Source organism: Sinocyclocheilus grahami, unplaced genomic scaffold, assembly GCF_001515645.1.
Source record: "Sinocyclocheilus grahami isolate Dianchi unplaced genomic scaffold, SAMN03320097.WGS_v1.1 scaffold986.1, whole genome shotgun sequence".
Taxonomy (NCBI): domain Eukaryota; kingdom Metazoa; phylum Chordata; class Actinopteri; order Cypriniformes; family Cyprinidae; genus Sinocyclocheilus; species Sinocyclocheilus grahami.
Genome location: NW_015506165.1, coordinates 248,280 through 254,279, shown reverse-complemented (window position 1 = coordinate 254,279; position 6,000 = coordinate 248,280).

Here is a 6,000-nt window from a genome sequence, read left to right as displayed (position 1 = left end):
TCAGGCTGAACGGCATGGATTGTACTATGCAGTACGCACTATTTAAAGTGTATCTATGTTTGGTTGACTGTATTTTATTCTGATAATGAACAGGCTGCAACATTTGCAATGCTGTTCGTGTGTGCGTGAGGCGCCGGCGCGATCGAACAGCGGAAACAAACAACAACAAAAATACTCCATCATTTTTGGTCATACAGATCATTCGAAACTGCAATGTGTTTACTTTTATTTCTGTCATCTCGGTTTCCTTTCCGTGGACTTTCGTAGAGCGCCGCGCCACACAAATAGCTAAACCAAACTCAGCAGCATAGCCTATCTCTCAGTCTTTCCAGGTTTTACTCGTGCTATTTCTCCATGTTGAGAGTTTGGTGTCGCACATATTGCACCTGACTATGCATTCTTATTCTTTTCTCTGATGAACTGAAAATAACAGGAGTGTGTCCATCTCACAAATGTAGATTCCGTCTCTGCAGTCATCTCAACCATCTAATTCCAGCAACAGGAAACATACGAACTATTTTACCCGCAGAATTTTTTCTCTGGTGCTGTTTTGCGGTGTTGGTAAATTCACCACTTAATTTTGAGTTAAAATATGTTGTTGTAACTTTAGCATTACTGAGATTGTAACGAGTAATAATATTACCCAAATTTTATTAGTTATGCATTATATTCAATTCAATTCAAGTTTATTTGTACAGCACTTTTCACGATACAAATCATTGCAAAGCAACTTTACAGCAAATTAAGTTTCTACAATATTTAGTGGTAGCTTATCAGTGGTGACTGTCAGTTAATGTGCATATGGCAAAAATGTACGGAAAAATCAATTAAAGACGTAATCAAACAGACGATGAACACTATTAACAGCAATTATTATATGATGCAATCAAACTTATAGCAAAATGTGGTAGTTCTGTATGTTGTTTCAGGGTTGGCATTATTTGCGTTACATCAAAAAGTAATATACTACTGTAATATTATTACTTTTGTAATGCGTTACTCCCAACACTGTTCACGATTAATCCATTCTGTTAATAGAATGGTGTGCTGTCTTGTTCAGGTTATTGAATGTGTTGCTTTCTGGTAAAGATTGTAATCATTCAAAATGTTTGTTCTGCACGTTGAAGCCAACATGAAATACATTGTTTTACTGCTGTTTAAAGGAGAAGAATATGGTTGTCCAAAGTATGTATTTACTATGTTTGTGGTATTAAAATATAAAAAGTGTATTTGCTTTTCATACCAGTTTTTAAGTGTAAATTTTACAGTTCACTTTTAAGTATGCCGTAAACAGAAGAACATTTCGGCCATATTTTTTACGGTAGATTTCTGGCAACCACAGCTGCCAGTTTTTTACCGTAAATTTTACAGTTCACTTTTAAGTATATCGTAAACAGAAAAATATTTCGATCGTATTTTTTACGGTAGATTTCTTTCAACCACAGCTGCCATTTTTTACAGTAAATTTTACAGTTCACTTTTAAGTATGCCGTAAACAGAAGAACATTTCGGCCATATTTTTTACGGTAGATTTCTGGCAACCACAGCTGCCAGTTTTTTACCGTAAATTTTACAGTTCACTTTTAAGTATGCCGTAAACAGAAGAACATTTCGACCATATTTTTTACGGTAGATTTCTGGCAACCACAGCTGCCAGTTTTTTACCGTACATTTTACAGTTCACTTTTAATTATATCGTAAACAGAAAAACATTTCGACCGTATTTTTTACGGTAGATTTCCGTCAACCACAGCTGCCATTTTTTACAGTACATTTTACAGGAATATTTTATCTGCTTATCTTTCAGCATGACAAAACATCTGTTTTCCGTCTTTTAGTCTATCTGTTTGTATCTGTTTTTTAATAGACTGCATTGCCTTCAAAACTTTCACACTTTAATCTTTAAGACTACTTTACACTTTAAACTACTTCAAACTTTCAAAATTCAAATTTTGATAATAAGCAGTCTTAGCCCTCAGATCAGTTTTATCAAAAATATCAAACAATAAATGTAGTTTGACACTATTTAATATGGTGTGTATATCAGATATTTGCATACGTTTGTATTTTGACCCCTAGTGACAGTCAAAATGAAGTTTCAAATTGGTTGTGAAACAACCTGTTTTTTCACCATGTAAAAAAGAGTAATGAATGTAGGAATATATCCACACAAAGCAACCACAAATACATTTGAAGTAAAAACAGTAGGTTTTCCAAAGCTAATCAATGTTAAAAGGATAGTTCACCCAAAAATGAAATTTCTGTCGTTATTTACTACTGGTGGTAACCAATCAGCTTATGCGATTGACTTTCATAGTATAGAGAAAAATCTTCAAAATATCTTCTTTCAGTTATTTGCCTTATTTGCTTGTAAAAAATCTGCTTTGCTTGCCAGCAATGGATTTGTCTGGCATGTTTAAGAGAAGTCGGACTGAATGTGCACTCTGCAGTGACCAAGCCTCTCATCAGCAGAGAGAGTCAAAAGGCTAAGCTCTCCTTTGCTGAGGAGCATGTTGTGTGGAGAGAGAACTGCTCCAAAGATCACTTTATGAACAACATTTGTTCAGCGTCAAACTGGGGAAAGACTGAAGCCCAAGTGCGTTAAGAAGTCACCCTTGTGAAAAAGAAGTGTGCTTAGTTGCATTAAAAGTGTACTTTTTGTGTACTTAAAATCTTAAAAGTATACTTTTTAAAAAGTGCACTTGCAGATAATATAATTTAAAGTAAAGGCCACTTAAGTGTACTAATGACAATAGGTCTTAACATACTTAAGTGCACTTTTTAAAAATGCACTTTATAATAATGTCTAATTAAGTATTACTTAAACATACATTTTACATAATTATGATTGTATTGTTTTTTTAAATAAGTACACTTATTTTGATATATTTATCAATATAATAAAGCACATGTAAAATAATTGATTTTAATTTCAACTTAAGTGTGTTCTCCAAAATTACATTTGTTAATGTATTTTAAATGTATTTAGTCTACAATACACTGAACAAAATTATAAACGCAACTTTTTGCCCCCATTTTTCAAGACCAGTCAGTATCTGGTGTGACCACCATTTGCCTCACGCAGTGCAACACATCTCCTTCGCATAGAGTTGATCAGGTTGTTGATTGTGGCCTGTGGAATGTTGGTCCACTCCTCTTCAATGGCTGTGCGAAGTTGCTGGATATTGGCAGGAACTGGAACACGCTGTGGTATATGCCGATCCAGAGCATCCCAAAAAGCTCAATGGGTGACATGTCCGGTGAGTATGCTGGCCATGCAAGAATTGGGATGTTTTCAGCTTCCAGGAATTGTGTACAGATCCTTGCAACATGGGGTCGTGCATTATCATGCTGCAACATGAGGTGATGGTCGTGGATGAATGGCACAACAATGGGACGACGAACTGCAGTCAGGTCAAGACCCGGATGAGGACGACGAGCATACAGATGAGCTTCCCTGAGACGGTTTCTGATAGTTTGTGCAGAAAATCTTTGGTTATGCAAACCGATTGTTGCAGCAGCTGTCCGGGTGGCTGGTCTCAGACGATCTTGGAGGTAAAGATGCTGGATGTGGAGTGGCCAGCCTAAGGCACACCTGTGCAATAATCATGCTGTTTAATCAGCATCTTGATATGCCACACCTGTAATGGATTATCTCGGCAAAGGAGAAGTGCTCACTAACACCGATTTAGACAGATTTGTGAACAATATTTGAGAGAAATAGGCCTTTTGTGTACATAGAAAAAGTCTTAGATCTTTGAGTTCAGCTCATGAAAAATGGGGACAAAAACAAAAGTGTTGCGTTTATAATTTTGTTCAGTGTATATATTATGTGCATTAATTATTTTTCTTCTAAACTTCAATACACTTTCTTATACAGTATACTCCAAAAAAACTTATTGTTTTATTGGAGAAGTTTTTAATGAATTGTTGCCCAAGTCATCTCACCCTGATCACACATTACAAGCTAAAAGTGCCATTAAGTCACTATCCCTATGGATTTTAACTGCTTTGAATCTTTTCTATTTGCAAGTAATATATTCCCACCTGTGCATTTACAGATCCCCCTCTAATCCTCATATATTTTACAGGTAACAAACCAAAGGAAGTGGACAGTAGCTTTGCTGTGCCAGCCCATAATAAATACAGGAACATTATTCATGTGCGAGAGAAGCTTGCAAGGCAAGTTGAGAAAAAAAATTGAAGGTACCTTTTTTAATTTTCATGGATTTTTATCTATATTTTGGTAATTGATAAAGTTATGTTTTATTCCCTGTAAAGTAGGAATAAAACATTTTGTAAAAATGTTATCTATTTTTAAAGCCCAATGTCAGTGAAGATGGTGTGGTCAGGAATTCTGGTGTTTGTTGGAAATCTGACATCTCCCAGCATTCTACTACGATGTTGCCCTGATGACTGAGGTAATTTACCTCTTAGGTGATGCTGATGTGGTCAAAAGTTTACATACACCTTGCAGAATAAACTTCTTCATCAGAGCAGAAATTGCTATTTTTTACAAAATGCTTAAATTTTTCCTTAAAATTTTTTGCTTAAAATCTTGCTGCTTAAATCATTAACATTTTGCAGATACTGCAAGGTGTATATAAACTTTGGACTGCAACTGTGTCTATTGCTTTCACTCAACTGAACCATTTATAATGACTATTGGATATGTTTTATAACAATTGTTGTTCTTCTGTTTGTTTGTTTGTTTTTTCTTTCTTTCTTTCCTCAATTTTTTTCTGACTTTCCTGCCTCTTTGGAACATTTCCGTTCACACATACTGTGGAGAGATGGTGTGCAGCTTCATGATATTTGAAGTTTACTGCCGATGGAGAGCTTCTGGGACACTGACAGACAGCACTTACCAGCAAGTTCATTTGGAGTTATTTTTTTATTATTAATAAATTAATTTATTTAGTCAAACTTGCATTCACTAATGCTGGAGTAAGATTTTAGAAGAAACCTTTCGATCCTGTTTAATTTTGGTGCTAGTAAAGTTTTGAGAATTTATGGCCTGGTTTCACAGACAGGGTTTAGACTAAGTCAGGATTAGGCCATAGTTCAGTTAGGACATTTAAATAATTTTCATTAACATGCCTTAAAAAAAACATTACTGGTGTGCATCTTGAGACAAAACAAAGGCACATATATTTTTAAAGATCAATCCGTTTTCTTTCAGTTGAAACAGCTCAGAATGAAATTTTAGTCCGGGGCTAGGCTTAAGCCTTGTCTGTGAAACCGGGGGTACAAGTAACACAGTTTGGTAGGGTCTCATTTGTTGTACATTGAATGATAATTTTCTTGAATGTTTTTTGTATTAAGTGTGTGTGTGTGTTTGTGTGTTAGTAATCCTATATGTCATGGGGATCAAATGACTCCACAAGGATAGTAATACCAGTAAATGTTGACCATGTGGACATTTTTAGGTCCCCAATGAATACAGAATGATGTTTTCTATGATGGCGAAAAGTAATTTTGCATTGTTCTCCAGACTCTAATAAGTGAGTTAAAGTGTTGTAACTGTGTATAGTGTTGGGGTTTTCTTGTGCATCAGCAAAAAGCGTTTTTGTGTATGTGTTTTAGAGATTGTTTTGTCAATAAATATAGAGGGTTTTCAATTTTGTGTTTGTGTTGATTGTAATTTTGTAAATTTGTAATTTTTTTTAATATACTAAATGTCAACTTCATGCAATAAATATATGATATGACATTGAAGTATATTTTAGTTCACATTAATTGATTATTCAGAAGTACATATTTACCATATTTCAAAGTACAAATAAAATATACTAAAGTCCCACTTAAGTGGTTCAAAAATATCACTCAAAAGTTGAACTAACTGCAATTAATGTAATTTTAAACTGCAATATATTTGAAATCAAGTACAAATAATATGCATTTAGGTGGTCGAAAACATTACATTTAAATTCACATTTAAGTGTATTGTTAGCTGCCCATAGGAAAAATGTATTCCTCAGTGGTTGCTTTTCCTAAAAG